Raw genomic sequence first — 18876 nt, 5'->3', positions numbered from 1 at the left:
CAGGGATGAAAAGTATAGCATAGGGAATATAGTCAGCAATATGTCAGCATAACTATGTATGGTGACAGATGGTAACTACATTTGCTGTGGTGAGCATTTCATAATGTATGTAATTGTCAAATCATTATGTTGTGCCCCTAAAACTAATATTGTAAGCCAACTATGTTGTTGACTATGTTCAACAACAGCAACAACACAAACTAGACAATCTGGCTATAGGGTAATAACATGGGAAGGAGGGTTCCTTAAAATCCTGCTGTGGGTGCATCCACTTTCTTCCCCCGCAGTTAAATTATTTGGGGGCTGAGGGAGGTGGTGGGAGATACACTGATATATTTAGCGTGGCTCCGTGCAGAGGCGGGAGTTGAGGGTGAAAACAAGGAGACCTGGCTGTATTCTGATGACTTTTAATGATGTGTTTAAACCACTCTGCAAACAGACTCTTTTAATTTTAAAAAACTTAAAAAAAAAAAAAAAGGCTAGAGAAAGAGGGATCAGAATCCAATCCTCTATAATATAGTCTTAAGAGGCGTCTGTCCAGGAAACAGGAGGAAATTTGCACCAGGGAGAAAAGAGTTACATGAGCGTGTTCCATATTAATCTGGGGCAGTGTGCCCCAGAGAAGAGCCATGATGTGCACATGAAGCATCACGAGAAAAGTTGCAGCAAATGTATGAATTTTTAGGGCTGCTGTCAAGTTTCTTTCAAACTTAATGCTGGATTTTGGGGACCTGGGCACTTGGACCAGTTTTTGTTTTTGTCACGTGGCATTAGTTATTTCTATAATGAGATAATTCTTTTATGTTTGGTAAAGAAGTGCAGGAAAACTCAACTCTTTCTAACTCAGATGACTTATTTCTGAAATACTGACCTCCCCTGAAGTATTGCTCATTATGACATGGTAGAGATGCGTGTTCTTTCGTATTTATAGACATTGCACCAGTGAAGTAGAAGGCATGATTGTGAAATAATGCCAGTTCTTTGAAAATTTCTTACGGATCTGAGCTGGAGATTATATCCAATAATGTCCTTTCCTTTAACATTTCATTTATTTATTTGAGAGAGAGTGAGCGAGAGACAGAGACAGAGGGAAAGAGAGCACTAGTGGGGGTAGGGGCAAAGGGAGAGGGAGAAGCAGACTCTCCTGCTGAGCAGGGAGCCTGACTCGGGGCTCGATCCCAGGACCATGGGATCATGATCTAAGCTGAATATAGATGCTTAACCGACTGAGCCACCCTTGCACCCCTATCCAATAATGTGTTTCAGGCTGGGCTGAAACACCTGTTTTCTCTTGGTTGCATGTCAACTCTAGTTACTCAGTAGAAATCTAATTTTGAATCAGATTTTTTCCTCCTCTATTTTTATTTTAGCATCTTGATTTTATCATACTTGATGATGTACCTGTAATTCTTCAATGTGGATATAAGTTATAATAGAGGATACAGGATAACTTTTTTCCAGTGTGATAAAGGAGCATTTTAGCTAACTATCTAAATTTACATCTTCTTTTAAAAAAAAAAAAGACCTGAAAATCTTGGGGCACCTGGGTGGCTCAGTCAGTTAAGCATCTACTCTTGATTTCGGGGTAGGTCATGATCTCAAGGTTGTGAGATCAAGCCTTACGTCAAGGCTCCACACTCAGCTCAGAGTCTGCTTGAGATGCTGTCTCTCCCTATCCCTCTGCCCCTCCCCCGCCTGTTCCTGTGTACACCGTGCGTGTGCACGCGCGCTCGCTCTCTCTCTCTCCAAAATAAATAAATCATTTTAAAAAAAAGAACCTGAAAAGCTTTTTAAAAAACTAATTTTTTGAGTTTTTATGAGATAAATACTTTGATGAATCAAAGAAGTTTAATGCCTGCTAAAAATCACAAAATAATGTGTAATTCCAGCTGCAATTTGCAAACATCAATTTTTCTAGAATTTAAGTTATATGACCTTATCTGGTTGTTTTAAAGTAATCTCATTTTTTTCCCTCTGAATCCTCTTGTTTGGACAAGTAACTATTAAATCACTGCAATATGTAGAACCCTGGTCTAGGCACTGAAGATATTTAAAAAATGAAGCAAGGAAGATACTTGCTGGAATTTTTTTTTCAACTTTTAGATGTAGATCTTGTACACCAGGCATTAATATCAATACATGGTAACAAGCCAAATGTTAAATGAGTTCATCGTTCAACTCACTAGTTCAAAGGAAAAGACTGGATTTTGAGAGCTAAAGAAATTACAGAGGGAAGATGTCTCATTTGGCAGATTCTTGCTATTTATCCCACAGCCTTAAGGGAGGCACACACATGCTTACATGAGGGGGCAGAGGCAGGATAGATGCTTGCCAATGATCTTGTGCTTGGATTTGACAAGTAAGCTTAAAACAGATAAACATTATGGCTTTATGCATAATCCTTTGATTCTAAGTCAGGCTAGATGAAAATACAGCTACAAAAAGAAGCAGAGTTTAATTGCAGACTGTCAGTTGATTTAGATCAGTGGTTTTTTAAAAAACTTATAAAGTGTTCATTGCACTTATTCTCCTGTGAGACTCTTTCTTGTAGCTTTGTTTTTAGAAACAAAACAAAAGTGCTCCGCAAAGTTTCCGTTTGTTCTGGACTTGATGTCATGATGGTAAGGATCTCTCCTCTTTGCTTTTCCTCATTGCCCTTTAATTAATAAGCAAGTGTATTTTACAAAGAAGATGGTAACCACTTTCCTAAGGAAAAAAACATTTGTTAAGAGCGGCAGATGAAAAACAGTGCTAATAGGTTAAATCCCTGAGGCCACGCCGCTGATCCAGGAGAAGAAAGGGTGAATGACAGCTTGAGGCTGACAATTACATTCACCATAGGCTGTATTTCCCCAAATCTTATTTTTAATGCTCAGAAAATTTGGTTCAGACTGAAGGTTACGTTTTATTCAATATGAAGTTTATCTTCATTGGTACTTTCAGGATAACTATTCCAGCACTTGTTGGAATGCGTTACATTTTGATGTAATCATTTATAAGTTTAATTTTGAGAAGTTTTCTATAGGCCCTGAATAATGAATATTAGAGGTCTGGAACAAGTTGCAGATAAGCATAAACAATTTCTTTGTAAGATATCTAACCCAGAACTACATAATTTGGTCTTTGGATGGAACTTTAATTATTAAATAATTTTCATTTTTTTTCATGTATTCTTGAAGAATTAAGGTGATTGTCAATGATATTGCTACTCTCAGTAGACACAGGTGCAAACATCTGTGTTCACTTATTAAGAGCTAAGATTACATAGGTAAAATGCTCTTTGTAAACTTTTAAAGTACTCTGTACTCCTTCTTATATCCACATCTAAAAATCTCTACTTATTTCTCTTCTGCCAGAGAGTGGAAATGAATATTCCAGGCTTAAGAAAAAATTTTTTTTAATTTTTAATTTTTTTTTAATATTTAAGAAGATTTAAAGAGGGGCGCCTGGGTGGCTCAGTCATTAAGCGTCTGCCTTCAGCTCAGGTCATGATCCCAGGGTCCTGGGATCGAGCCCCTCATCGGGCTCCCTGCTCGGTGGGAAGCCTGCTTCTTCCTCTCCCACCCCTGCTGCTTGTGTTCCTTCTCTCACTGTATCTCTCTCTGTCAAATAAATAAATAAAATCTTTTAAAAAAAGAAGAAGAAGATTTAAAGAACAAAGAGCAGTGGTGCCTGGGTGGCTCAGTCCATTAAGCTCCTGCCTTCAGCTCAGGTCATGATCCTGGGACCCTGGGATTAAGACAGTGTCTGGCTCCCTGCTCAGGGGGGAGCCTGCTTCTCTCTCTTCCCCCATCCCAAACTCATACGCTTGTTCTCTCTCTCTCTCTCTCAAATAAATAAATAAAATCTTAAAAAAAAAAAAAAAGAGCGAGAGATGATCTTACAAAATTTTTGAATCCTATTTTTCTCTTTTGCATCACTTCATAGTGAAGTAAAGTGAAAGTAAGCTGGATTTAGAACTCCAGATCTATTTGATTATGACAGATTATTTCATGATCATCGATATTGTATTCGTGGTCTTTTTCAACATGACAAATTGCCCTAAGCTTAGTGATTTTGAACACCAGATATATGTTCTCTCACAGTTTGTGTGGCTCAGGAATTCTGGAGCGACTTGGCCGGCTGAGTGGGTCTGGCCCAGGTTCCCTGCAGGGGGCAGCACTTGGGATCTAGGCAGGGGGCTTTGACCCCTGCTTGAGTACCCGCTTCCCAGCTTCCCAGGGAGCTCACTCACGTGGTTGTTGGCAGGAGGCCTCAGTTCCTCCCCGAATGGGCTTCTCCACAAGGCACTCCGTTTCCTCACCGTGTGGCAGAGAGTGAGCAAGGAGGAAGCACCAGAGCCTGTCTGACCAAACCTCTGGAGTGGCTCAACTTCACTTCATGGTGTTCTGTTCTCTAGAAGCCAGGCATGGAGGCCAGCCCCAACTCAAAGAGGGGGCGGGGGGGGGGGCGGTTAGTTAGGCTCCACCTCTTGAAGAGAGAAGTATCAAAGAATTTGAGGAGATACTTTGAAAACACCAGCAGTACGAGATGTTCTTTGAGGCTTTATTCTCTTTCCTTAAAACTGGCCAGAGGATAAAAGAGAAATTCTGCTCGTTAATTAAAGTGATTATTTCTCATCCTTTCATGTACTAAAAAATGACACAAATTACCAGAAGCGACATAGGCTGGATTTAAAGAAAGGTGGAGGGTTGGTATGTATACTGTGCCCAGTTGGTGTAAGTTAAAGAGAAGAAAGGAAGCAGAAAATTAAAAAGAAAGGAAGAAGACTGAGGAGAAATGAGGAAAATGTCTGCTTCTTTGGCTGTGGCAAATGATTAAGGCATTAAGAGCCTTCTGAAATGTTATGTCACAAATGCTAGTCTACGTGAGATCACTGTTTGCATGTAATTTAAATGTTTTGCTCCATGATATCCACAGGAAACGCTCCCTGGCTTATCCTTATTATCTCTCTGCTCCATTGTTTTGATCCATTCATGGATCAAAAGCAGAGGGAATGTGTGTAGTCCTTTGGCACAGTGTTGAGTATAAGCTGGAAGGAGGGAAGAGCCTGGAGATGAGGCTGTGCAGGCAGGCAGAGGCGAGATCATGAAGAGCCCCCCAGTGCCAGGCGGAGGTGGTGCGGAATTTTTTTTTTAGTTCAGGAAATATTTGCTATTATTGAAAGATTTGTATGGCCACAGCATTGAGGATGAACAGTTTTCTTTTTTTAATATATAACTCAAAGCCACATAATTTGACACTTGATAGATTTTGCTAAGTAAATATTTTCCATATTTGTTCAGACATGGAGAAAGTACTGTATCCAGAAGCAAGGAAGTTGGTAAGGAATTTGCAGTAACCCAGGCTAGAAGTGGACCCAGGCTGAGGCAGAGGAGACAAGAAGTGGATTTGTTGCACTTCTGTTTAGGAGGTGGAGGGATTGATATAATGGAAAAATCAGCAAAAGGAAGAATCTAGAATACATTCTGGGCTTTTAGATTGATCTAACAGAGGAGAGTTGTGATGTTCCCTAAAGTAAAACATGCAACAGAAAGTATTGGTTTGTGGGGATCAAAACAATTATCTCTCTTTTTTGGTTATGTTATTTTACTGTTGAATACTTTCTCCTCTCTCCTCGAATCTCAGTGCTGCCTCCCCACCCCACTTTCAGCTGATGGCCTTGCTTATGGTGTCAGTAAAGAAAGCAATTAGAAGCATACTTCTGCAAGAGAACTTACTCTGTCTTCCTTCCCCGCCCCTGCATCTGAGTCCATATACTCTGGTCTCCCTTGTACTTCTAGGGTCAGACTGTCTGTGTAATAGCAAAGGTCAGTCTTGTTCTTGTGCACCGGATCTCTTTCCACGTCACCTGCTCAAAGCCACATCTCGGCAGGTCCCCTCCCACCCGCCATGTGCAGGATCACCAAAATTTCCCTCTCTACCACACAGGTTCATCAGCATACAAATATGCTGTTATTTCTCCCACCTTAAAAGCAAAACACCCACTGGACCACCTCATTTCTCTGATCACCATCAGAGCAAGTCTGAAAAGAGTTGTCCCTTTTTCCATTTCCTGCCATTCTCCCCTGAACGTACTCCATCCAAGCCTTGGCTCTTCCCACTCTGTGGAAACCGCTCTTGGCAGTGTCCCGTGACTTCCACAGGGAGCCCGCGATCATTCCTTAGTCCTCACCTTGCCAGGCCTGCCAGCAGCCTGTGACATTGTTGGTGATTGGTCACTCCTCCAGGACAGAGTGTTTTCACCAGTTTCCAGGGCCTCAGTCTCCCCAGTTTTCCTCCTGCTTCTGTCTGCCTCTCCGCCCCGTTGGCTGGTGCCCGCTCAACAGAGCGGTGCCACGCGGCTCAGCCCTGCACCATTGTCTCCCCTCTAACTAAATGCACCCCTTCCGTGATTTTATCTACCCTCGTGGCTTTAAGTACCATTTAGATGCCAACCAGGCTTAGATTGCAAGTGAACCGTTTCTTCAATTTAAACTCTTCTGTTCAGCTGCTTACTTCTCTACCTCTGTATGTCTAACGGGCCTCTTGCACTTAACATATTGGACACCAAGCTCCTGATCTTCCCTCCCACCAGACCTGCTCCATGCTCATCCCCACCACACTTAACAACTTCTCTCATTCCAGCTTTTCACACTAAATTCCGTGAAGCCATCTCCACCTTCTTTCTTTCTCGCACACGAGATCTCTAATTCATCAGTAAATACTCTTGGCTTTCCCTTCAGTCACTGCTCTCCCTGTACCACCATCATCCTGGTTCAAGCCACTGGGATGTAGCACCTGAGTTACTATATAGTAACCCCCTAGCTAGTGTCCCTGCTTCAAGCCTTTAACTCCCTATAGTCTATTCTGAACACAAATTTTATAAAACTCGTTAGATCTCATTACTCCCCTGTTCAGAGCCCTCTCCTACCACCTCATCCCATAAGAAAGGTGCCACATGGTCTGGCTCCTGATGCCCCTCTGATCTCACCTCCTATTATTCCACCCCTGTGCTCTCCGGCACACTGGCAGTCTTGCTGTTTCTCAGTACATCAGGTAAGCTCCAGCCCCAGAGCCTTTGCACTTGCTGTTCACTCTGTCTAGAAGTGTCTCCCCGCCTACCCACCGCCCACCCTAGTTGTTCACATGGTTCACTCTCTCATCTCCCTTGGACTTTTACTCAAATGACATCTCAGCGAGACTCTTCTTAAGCCATCCTTATTGAATTTCAGCCATTACTTCCATCCCTGCTCCGTTTTCTCCATAACATGTAAGCTCTTAATCACCATCTGGCACACTACATATTAACTTACTGGAGAATTTCTCTTTCTCCTCACTAGACTGTACCCTACATGAGAGCAAGGTGAGACAAGAATGCTTCACAGAGCTGGTGACGTTTAAATTGCATTTATGGTATGCAATAATCTAGTGTACCCAAGAACTTCTTTTGCAGAAGTTTTTCTTTGCCATCTTGAAGCATGGTATCCAAAATAGGTTGACAAGTTAAGGGATCTCGAGTAGAAATTCAAGCAAGGCTGTATGTTAAATAGCAGTAGGACTGGGAGTGTCATGCTAACATTCTTAGAGATCAGTAATAATACTTTTTGTTGATATTATCATCCCCATTTTATTTTATTTTTAAAGATTTTATTTATTTGAGAGAGAATGCACGAGCGGGGGGCGGGTGGGAGGCAGAGGGAGAAGGAGAAGCAGACTCCCCGCTGAACAAGCAGCCCGCTTCGGGACTCGATCCCAGGATCCTGGGATCATGACCTGAGCCGAAGGCAGACGCTTAACTGACTGAGCCACCCAGGCCTCTCATCCCCATTTTAGATGAAGAAATAGGGACTTGGTCAAGTACAGGAAATTTCCCAATATTTTATATCTTCTAAGTGGCAGAGCTGGGATTTAGACCCACATCGTCTTTATTCTAAGGCTGCATTTTTCTTACCATGAAGTAATTATCTTCTTTCATCTTTATTAATGGTTGTACCTGAAAAGCTACCAACCAACTCTTTTACTATTTTAGTTTTTAAAATGCCAGTTATGGACTGGAATAATATTATAATAAAATACAGAGTTGCAAACAATGATTCCAAATACTATTAATTTCTTTGTGTATTATCTGGCACAGCTGTGTGGAGGAGGACATGTCTTTTTCTGCAGGTAACACCTACAGTTCGGAGTTTTGCTAGTGAGACAGAGGTCTGCATCTGAGCTTTCATATATGATTACCTTCTCGGGCACATCTTCCATTTGAAGAAGAAAACACTTAGAGATAAAATTATGTTCTGGCTATGATGACATAACAGACTGTACTCTCTATGTGAAGGATTTTCCAGATGTAAAAAAAAAAAAAAAGATGATAAATATGCACATACACTTTTTTCGCCCCTTTTGAGCTTCTCATGATACGGATATCTAGCTTCTCATGGCCTTGAGGTGCTTAGCTGGACCAGTACAGGTGGGAGCACTCCCCTGAACACTCAGTTCGGCTCTGATGAAGATGTCCTCTCAAAATCTCTGATGCCAGCTCTAGTTTGTAAGTGAGATTCCGCCTACTTAGTGTTCTGATGCACGAAACTTGCCTTTTGCCACTTCTGCTCTGTTATTCATCTTCTGTTTGTATTTAGTGCATATTATGGGTACGCCACTTTACCCCATAATTATCAGGAAGCTTTATGAGCCCAGCATCTTACCAAGCTGTGGAGACGGGGACCTGTTATAAGTGCAGGCAGTGCTGGAACAGACTTGATCCTGGTTTAAAAGAGCCCAAATCCAACACCACCATCCAGGGGTAAGCCTGGGCTTTGCAGGCCAGTACCTGGCAGAATGCAGAACACCACCCTGAAAATATATCTCAGTTATTAAATAGATCCAAGGCTCTGAAGTCATTTTTGGCAATGTCATGTGTAAAGGTGGGCACAAACAGTGGTAGGTTTATTCTGATACAAAGCACAATTATATAATATATATTGAGTATATAATATTTTTTTGCTCTTTTGGACTTAGTCCCAATTAGGCAAAGGCCGTTTGAAAGAGAGAGCTCTGAATTTGTAGCAAAAATGGCTTAGTCTTGCGTGCTGGCTTATGATTCCTTGAGCAAGTTTCTTCACCTTTCTGTGCCGTAGGTGACTCATCTGTAAAGTTTCAACATGAAAGGCAAACACACAGGGTGGTTTTAAAGGTCCTAGTGAGGCAAGGAATGTGACAGTGCCCACCACAGAGCTCTTCACCTAGTGAAGGTTCAGAAAAATGTCTGTTTCCTCCCTTTATAGAGTGCTGCAAGGCCAGACACATGGAGGAATGGAAAAGTTAAATGACAGTAAATGCTGAGCGTACCCTGCCGTGGGAAAGACAGCAGGCTCTTTTCTGCTATGTAACCTTTGTGTCTCTGGCATGTTTTTAAAGGGCATGGAAGGAGACTTTGCACAATGGCCCCGTACTGCACTGAGGGACAGAAAGGTCTAACAAGAAGGCAAAAGGTTCCTATGGTTCCAGATTTAGGACCTTCACCTCATTGCTTAAAAGCTAGTGAGGCAGAGAGTTTAGTATTTGGCAGGGAAGAGGAATTTTTTTGTGTGCAAAGGGATGAGAATAAACATCAGGATCAAGAATTATGCCCAGCATCCCCTTGTCTGGAAGGAACCCAGTCTCAGGTTGGCACCACTCCCACTGGATGTTCCTCGGGCAGGACAGCTACTGACCCCCAGAGGCTGGATTTGTCCTGGCCCTATCTGGGGACCATCCATCCTGCCTAATCGCACAGAGCAAATGGTCAGAACCTCTGCCTGCTTCACCATGACCAGGACAGCTGGGAACTTGGTACGTGGACCATCACTTGCATATTACCGTCAGCAATTATAAATTTACTTTTAAGACTTTTGAATACTTTTTGAAAACCGAGTTAAACTTTGTATACAGTGAAGTACACGGATCTGAAAGTCCAATTTGATGAGTTTTGACAAATGTATGTACATCTGTGTAACTAACACCCCAATTAAGATATCCCACAACCTTTAGGTGACACTGTTCTGATTTCTGTTGCCATAGATTAATTCTGCTTTTTTTTTTTTAAATTCTACTTATTTTTGAGGGTGTATTATAAATCCCTGAAACATAGGATCTGTTTATGTTGCATAAGAGATTCTTGGATATGAAGACGTGTCATAAGATTTATAATGAAAGTAAAAACAACTGTTAGCTGCCATTTTGGATTTGTCTTTGTTTCTTAAAAGTTATAATTTTGAAATTGTCCCATTCTTTTTGATAAAAATATGAATTAACAAGAGAGGCATATGTATGGGATTTGCATACAGCCTTTGGCAATACTGGAAGATCCTTGGTCTTCATGATTCCTTTAAAGAATAAGTGCTTAAGCCCCAATGTTTATAGCAGCAATGTCCACAATAGCCAAACTGTGGAAAGAGCCAAGATGTCCATCGACAGATGAATGGATAAAGAAGATGTGGCATATATATACAATGGAATATTATGCAGCCATCAAAAGGAGTGAGATCTTGCCATTTGCAATGACGTGGATGGAACTGGAGGGTATTATGTTGAGTGAAATAAGTCAAACAGAGAAAGACATGTATCATATGATCTCACTGATATGAGGAATTCTTAATCGCAGGAAACAAACTGAGTGTTGCTGGAGTGGGGGTTGGGGTGGGAGGGATGGAGTGACTGGGTGATAGACACTGGGGAGGGTATGTGCTCTGGTAAGCGCTGTGAATTGTGCAAGACTGTTGAATCTCAGATCTGTACCTCTGAAACAAATAATGCAATATATGTTAAGAAAAAAAAAAAAGAAGAAGAAGAAGGTAGCGGGAGGGGAAGAATGAAGCGGGGGAAATCGGAGGGGTAGACGAACCATGAGAGACGATAGACTCTGAAAAACAAACTGAGGGTTCTAGAGGGGAGGGGGGTGGGAGGATGGGTTATCCTGGTGGTGGGTATTGAGGAGGGCACATTCTGCATGGAGCACTGGGTGTTGTGCACAAACAATGAATCATGGAACACTTCATCTAAAACTAATGATGTAATGTATGGGGATTAACATAAGAATAAAATAAAAAAAAAAGCAAAAAAAAAATAAAACAAAAAGAATAAAGAAAATTAGTTATGGACATTACTGTACAGATATCTGTGTGAATATATATCATTATTTCTCTGAAATAAATGTTTAAGACCCCCCCCCAAAAAAAAGAAGTGCTTAAGAATCTGTATTTTATACTAGTGAAGGTGTCACTTTCCCCCTGGGGGGGGGGAGTAGTAGAAAGAACATAGGTTTGGGATCAGACCTGCAGAGCATCTGTGTCTGCGCATTCGTGGACTCCTATTTAACTTTTCTGAACATCCGCTACCTCTGTGATGAAATGAGAATTGTAATATCTATCCGAAAGGGTTGTGCCAAAGGCTAAATGAATTAACAGATACAAAGCACCTGTCATACAACAAGCCCTTCCTTCTCCCTTTTTTAAATGGCAGACTTGTTAGCGTTATGCATTTTTTTTTTTTTGGCCGGGAATAGATTTATTAACTGTCTTAGAGACGTTGGCCATTAATCATGTATTTCTGATGCCAGTTATCCTAGGGCGTTGCTGTTTACATCTTGCAGCTTCCTCGAAGCTTCTTTTCAACTTGGCTGCCTCTTCCTAGCCTCCCAGGCTGTGAGAATAAACTAAAAGCATCCACTTCTCCTGTACTTATACTCGTGTTGTCTGTAACCTCAGAAGATCCATAAACACCTCTTGAGAGAAATAGTAGGCATGGTGGTGCTTATTATAAATGGATAAAACGGATCACAACCAAGTAAAGTCAGTCTTACCAAACTTCAAAAATCAACCCTTGATTCTCAAATTTATTAATAAAAGCCAAACAACAGCAACAAAATGGTCAAAATTGGCAAAAAATACACGTAGGCAACACAGAAGAGAACCAGTGTAGACAATTACAAATTAAAAAGCTGTACATTTTCTCTAGTAATCAGGAAGATGCAAATTAAAGTAACAGTGAGATACAGTTTTATGGCCATTGGATGGACAAAGATTTAAAAGCCTGATAATACTAGGTGCTGATTAGAATGTAAGGTTAATAAAAACTCTTAAGCATTGCTGGTAAAGGTATAATTTCTGTAATCCCTCTGAAGATTTCCCCAAAGAAGCTCTTGCATATGTGTACAATAGAAATGTTCATTGTAGATGGTTTTATTATAACAGCAAAAAATTGCAAACAACCCAAACATCCGTCATTTGGGGATTAGATGAACAAAATTTGGTATGCAATACAACATTATATATAAAATGAATGAGCCAGATCTATAGAAATTGATTGAAAAACAACATTGAATACAATAACGAGTTGCAAAATTCTGCATATTACATGATTTTATTTGAGTCACCTTTTTGAAAGATGAAAGTACTATGTCTTGTTTATAGATTCATATATTTCTTAAGAATGCTTTGCTAGGGACGCCTGGGTGGCTCAGTCGGTTAAGCATCTGCTTTCGGCTCAGGTCATGATCCCAGGGTCCTGGGATCGAGCCCCACATTGGGCTCCCTGCTCAGCGGGGAGCCTACTTCTCCCTCTGCCCTCTGCCTGCCGCTCCCCCAGCTTGTGTTCACTCTTTCTCTGTCTGACAAATAAATAAATAAAATCATAAAAAAAAAAAAAGAATGCAATGCTAGAGGTTGCCTCTGGGGAGGAAGGGCAGGAGAAAGAAGAATGGGCCTGGAAAGAGAAAGTCCGATTTAATTTTCTTAATTTAATTTTAAAAAAAGGAAATATCCCCAAATATTAACACTTAGCAGTTCTTTATCAGTGGTTCTCAAAGTGTCTTTTGTCTCTGGACTGGCAGCCTGTGCTCTGAGAGATACAAATTCTCAGGCCCCAACCCAGATCTGCTAAATCTGAAACTCGGGCGGGGGGGAGGCCCAACAGCCCATGTTGAACAAGCCCCACACTGCCACTGTTCTAGATGACAGAGATACTCATGTTTACTATCTTATTCTCTGTGATTTTCCATATTTTTAAAATGTTAAAACAATCAGTCTTAAGCTTTTCTTTCCCACTCTCTCAAAGTCCTTCTAGGCTCTTAAGCTGGAACTTAATAACCAAAGGCTTATTAAGAGCATAAACTTCTTACTGCCACATAAAGTTATCAGATGTGGAGAGACCACTTAATATCAAGCAAATGGCAGAGAAAGAAAATGGGCAGATATAATTAACTATTATTCTAATGTGAATTGTCGAGTGAGTACATCACCCTAAAAAATATTTGATCCCTCTCTCACTTCTCCCATTATCGTTGACAACAAATATCTATCAAGCACTGAGTGCATTCAGGACAAAGCAAAGTACTGATGCTACAATAAGGCATAGATATAAATCATGTCCTTAGAAGACAATCTAGTTGGAGAGCCAGGATGAGAGAAGAGGAAATGAGGTTAAAAATGAGAATACCTCATTGTGAAATGCCTGGCACACCCAACTGCTACACAGAATTTCAGGGGGTTTGAAAGGAAGCTTTTTGTAGACTCAGCCTCAAGAGAGAAAGGGGAAGGTATTATTTCAAGGAATGATGTGAACAAGGTCATTGTAGCATTCTAATTTAGAGACCCATTGAAGTGATCTTTGTTCAAGTTGGGGATGTGGAATCGGTCATCCATTTTTATCCTGTAGATGGATGGAACATTAAAATGTTTTGAGTAAAGAAGTAATTTGTATGTGCAAAGCAGTGTCCCAAGAAGATAAATTTGGCATAAGTGTCAAAGGTCAACTGAAGGCAGAGAAACAGTTGTTAGCCATGAGATGTCAGGGCTTTCAAAGAAAGTGAAGATTTAGATGTGAAACAGAAGATACAGTATGGGGTGAGGAAAAGTGAAAAGGGAATGGAGGATGATTCTAACGGAATGTATGTTTCTTATTGCCTCTGGAAAAAACTACCAGAAGTATAGTGGCTTAAAACAACACAGATGTATTATCTTATAGTTTTGGATGCCAGAGTCTAAAATAGTTCTCACTGGGCTAAAATCAAGGTGTCAGCAGGGCTGTGTTCCTATGTGGTGTCTCAAGGGAAGAATCTGTTCTCTTGCCTTTTCCAGCTTCTAGAGGCTGCCCACATCCGTTGGCCTGCGGCCCCTTTCTCTGTCTTCAAAACCTGCAGCAAAGCATCTTCAAATCTCTGACTCTGGTTGCCTCCTCTTGCTTTCCCTTATAAGGATTCTTAGGATTACAGTTGGACCCAGATGGTTCAGGATAATCTCCCCATCTCCAGATCCTTAAGTTAATTGCATCTGGAAAGTTCCCTTTCGCCATTTAAGGTAACATCCTCACAGGTTCCAGGGATTAGGATGAGGACATCTTTGCTGGGATACTATTTCGCCTACTACATGGACTATGGCCATACTTTGATAATTGCCTAGGATTTGGAAGAGAGGTGAGAAAGCCCTGATTGGTCATACCAACCGTGTCACTTACAGTTTGCTTACTTGTGAAATGGGAGGAAAAGGTGGTGTAGGGGTGGGGTTCTCTTCCAGGCCTAACACTCTGACTAGAATGTCAGGCCATGAGGCCATGGATTTCCATCTGTCTTGTTCACTATGGGTCTTCATTGCCTAGAACAATGATACATGAGAGACTCAGTGATTACTTGTTGAATAACATATTTTTTGTTGAATGAATGACCAAGTCACGGGAAAGTTTGAAAAGAGCACTGGGGAGACTTCTCCACCAGCTCCTGTATATATTAAATTCTCATTTTCTTGGTGAAGTAAGATTTAGGCTCAGTTATAGATTGAGACAGTCCTCGGATGGGAGAAAGGGATAGCTGAGATTTGTAGAATCTGTTCCTGTCCTCCCTTGCTTTTAGCCTCCATGCTGAGTATCCCCTGGAATCGGGAATGAGGAAGTATTGAGATTGATGTATGGCCTCAGTAAGCGTCTGGGGCAGCTGCTAATTGAAGAAGAAATTGCTCACTGTGGCAATGATCAGTTGCCCCTGAATCGACCAGCTGTCACATTCCACACTGTTCACTCAGTGAGAGTCAAGTCTTGCCCTTTGCATTCCTAAAAGAACACTTGACCCTGTGAGGACATAATATCCATTTATGCTGTGGAAAGTGCCAGTAAAATAGAAAACTGAAGCTTCTTTGTGCTTAAGAAAAAAGCATGGAGTACATGCGTGTGAGGGTCCAGGTAGCCAGCAGGTAGGCCGTGCGATTGGGCTTTCTCATGTGGAAGCTAATACTTGCAGGCGCTTTGCCTCTCAGATATGAGGTCGGACATACACTTGCCGTCAAAGTTGCCTTTCAAAACTGACGTTTAAAAAAACCTATGGTTAGCCGTTACTTTGAAGACAAAGAGCTAATTTGTTTAAAGGAACAATAGACAGAAGAAGGAAATCAAGGCAAGGAGGGCAGAGGGTGCTAGTTTTGCTTAGGATCCTTGAAATTCAGAGAATTAAACTCTTTTTGGTCCTTTACTGAATTGTGTGACCTTGGACAGACACTATGCCTTTTGTCCTGTTTTTCCCTGTTGTTTTTCTCAGTGCTGTTTTTAAAATGTCACCTATCTGGGGATAGAGGCACATGTACATATTAGATATATTTTCTGTGTCTAATAACTCTCTCAGAAGAACTTGCCTATTTTTTTAAATACCAATTATATTTAATTAATCATCTCTTAAACAAATTAACCTTTAATATCTGAAATCTGTAAAATTGTTAGAGAAATAATTGGTTACCAGAAAGGATGAAAAATCCATCATGCTCACTCCATGACATTGCCTAAAAGTAAATATCTTGCTGTAATGTTAGGAGGAAAAAATCCAAATATAGTTAAGATCTGATGTTCATGGGGTACAAAGTAGGTTTTAAAGCCCATAAACAAGACTTCTTGTCAGTTTGCCAGACTGTACAGATGCAGAAGAATCCCCCTCCACAATTCTGCAAAAAAGTAGAAGATAAAATTTCACCAAAAACAATTTTACAAATTGCAGATGAGCTCAAGAAAGGGAAAACCCCCAGGTGTCAGAAACAGAGGGGAACCCGAGATAAGAGACGTGAGCATGGAGTACTGGCCAGAGGGGCTCACGGAGGTCTGAGATTCAGGAGGGAGATGAATGTCTGGGGATAGCATCCGCAGGCCGGGGGATGCATCCACTCTGGGGCGCGGGGAGGAGAGAGGCAGGGAGGTGAAGCCTAGATGAATGATGGTTTCATTCATGAAACTGGGCCTAGCAAACTGCATCAGGAGCCAGGAGAAGCCTCAAGGAAGCTTGCCTCCTGACTACTGCTGTGAGAGAAAGAGGAGACACCTGTGAACTTTAAGAGCACAAGACTGTGCCATACGTAGGTATGGGGTTCAAATTCATACCCCCAGGACAGTGCCAAGATGAACAGGAAGTCACTGTGCATGGACACTTCATGACTCAGGAAACATGGGACTTCCGTGGAAAACAGTCCCTGCTAAAGATGAACTTACAGGCAAAATTAAGTATGTTCAAAGAGATGAAGGACATCAAGTACTAGTATTTATAGGAAAAGGAGGAGGGTGCCTGGGTGGCTCAGTCGTTTGAGCCTCTGACTCTTAATGTCGGCTCAGGTTATGATCTCAGGGTGGTGAGATTGAGCCCTGCCTTATTCTCTGGACTCAGCATGGAGTCTGCTTAAGATTCTCTCTCTTCCTCTGCCCCTCCCCTCCTACCCCCCGGCTACACACTCTCTCTCTCTCTCTCTCTCTCTCTCAAAACAGAAAAAGAAGGAGGAGAAGGAGGAATAGGCAGGTTTGAAAGATGAATCTGATAGAAATTCCATGGGCGCCTGGGTGGCTCAGTTGGTTAAGCATCTGCCTTCAGCTCAGGTCATGATCCCAGGGTCCTGCGATTGAGTCCTGCATCAGGCTCTCTGCTCCACAGGAAGTCTGCTTCTCCCTCTCCCCCTCCTCCCACTCGTGCTCTCAATCTCTCTCTCTCTAATAAATAAATAAAATCTTAAAAAAAAAAAAAAAAACTAAAGAAATTCCAGAATGGAAAATTGTTACTGAACTGTGTGAAGACTGTTGGGTTGGTTGAAAATTGTGAATAATGGCTGATTTTTAGTATGGTTTTAAGGACATTATTCTTTTAACCAGAGAGAAAACTTTTCAGCCCATAGTTAGAAAAATGCCTACCATATAAATGGTCTTGAGTGTCAAACACGCAGATTGAAACCGAAGTTGAAATTGGCATGCAAGTTTTAATAAAGTGAGAGCTGAAGGGATCATCCCAGTGTACCAAAGAAGCCTTGGTTGAAGTGCTCTTCTTAAATGAAGTAGCTGCCGACCCACCGAGAACAGGCCATGCTTTGGTTCTGCTTACTGACCCACCTCTAAAACATTCCCCCCGCTTCTCCCAGCTCTCCCATCCTCTCCCCTCCCACCCCCAGCAGTCCAAAGATCAGGGTATCTGTAGCCTGCAGCCTTGGGACCACGGTGCCCTGTTGGGCCCACACCGGCTCAGCCCTCATTCTCAAGGGACTCTAGTGATCTAAACTGACCATCATTACTACTTTTACTAGTCCTGATTTCAGAAAATACATAATGCAGGTGATTCTCCTCTTTTCTTTTAAGACTTGGAAATTAACTGTCATCCCACTGTCAATTTATGGTGACGTCATGATCGACTAAAATGCTAATACAGTTTGATTGGTTACCATTTAATAAATAGCTAGCTTTTTGTGTCTTTATATTTTTGAATGACCAGGAACTTTCTCTTCACTTTCTTGCCCAACACTTGCCTCACACAGCTCCATGTATGAGAGCACATCAGTACATAATTTTTTATACTGTGTAATTATCTGAGAAGGTTTGCATCAGTGTCTTTTTATCTGTTTGTAAACTTATCTTCCTTAAATTGAAGATTTAAAATTTAAGTCTTTCTTTTATAAAACCATTTATTAAAGACAAAAATTCAAATGTTATCATTTCTGAGAAGCTGCCTCTTTGAACCATATTATGTGCCCCCTTCTGTGCTCTTAGCAATTTGTGGGCATCTGAACCATCAAACTGATCATCCCATGGGCTTTCAGTGTATGTTTAGGTATCACCTGTTCTTGACTCTGAGCTCTTTCAGAGTAGTCTTTCTCCCAGTTTTTATCACTCCTCAGTACATATGGGCACCTCAATATCTGTTGGGTGAATGAATGAACACTTGAAATGACCAAGTTATACTGGTTCCACTGTGTATCAGATCCCAGTGACCCTCAGGTGCCTCCTTTCAGTTATACTCAAGTGAACATGGTTATCTGCAATACAGACGTTTTTTTACCTTAGACAAAAGTTTTTGTATGCATTTAGTCCATGAGATTGGAGCATCTAGAAATCTGTTAGCCATTTTCAAGAGCTAAAGAGTGTACAAAAATAAGGGAGAGTTGAACTAAGGACAATTAAAAAGGTACAGGATAATTGGAGAATTTGCTTTTTTTTTTTTTTTTTTAACATCTCTTTACTCTGCATGGGGCATGGAGGACAGGTGTTAAGAAGACCAGAAAACTACATCAGGCAAGAATCCATTTCCCCTTCCTTTTCTGCTATCCTAGCGGGAATTTAATACCCTATTCTGAGAGCCAAGGAACTTAGAACGAGCTAAGAAAAAAAGGATGAGCCATACACACAAAACGAAGGCCTTTATATTCCCAAAGTGTAACCAGTTAGGGGATAATAGCTTATTCCACTGATGTTAAATCACAGAAAGAGGGAGAGAGTAGAATTTATAAGAGGAAAGAGGGAAAAAGGTAAGTTTTGAAGGTCTTTAAAACACTAAGGCAATAACCCAACTGAAATTGGAATTAAACAGGTAAGTAACATACAGAAAGATGAGAAAGTTCTTAACAGTGTTGCTAAACCTTTTGT

The 18876-nt window shown here is 41.2% G+C and overlaps 1 protein-coding gene across 3 annotated transcripts in view; it reads left to right on the top strand.

Moving 5' to 3' along the window:
- Positions 1–18876, top strand: part of PDE5A (phosphodiesterase 5A) — a 123342-nt gene that overhangs the window by 15102 nt on the left and 89364 nt on the right. The window lies entirely within an intron of this gene.

Source organism: Mirounga leonina, unplaced genomic scaffold (assembly GCF_011800145.1).
Source record: "Mirounga leonina isolate KUSES-001 unplaced genomic scaffold, KU_Mleo_1.0 Mir_357, whole genome shotgun sequence".
Taxonomy (NCBI): Eukaryota; Metazoa; Chordata; class Mammalia; order Carnivora; family Phocidae; genus Mirounga; species Mirounga leonina.
The sequence above is the reverse complement of the archived record's forward strand: the minus strand, read 5'-3'. Positions and strand labels throughout refer to the sequence as shown.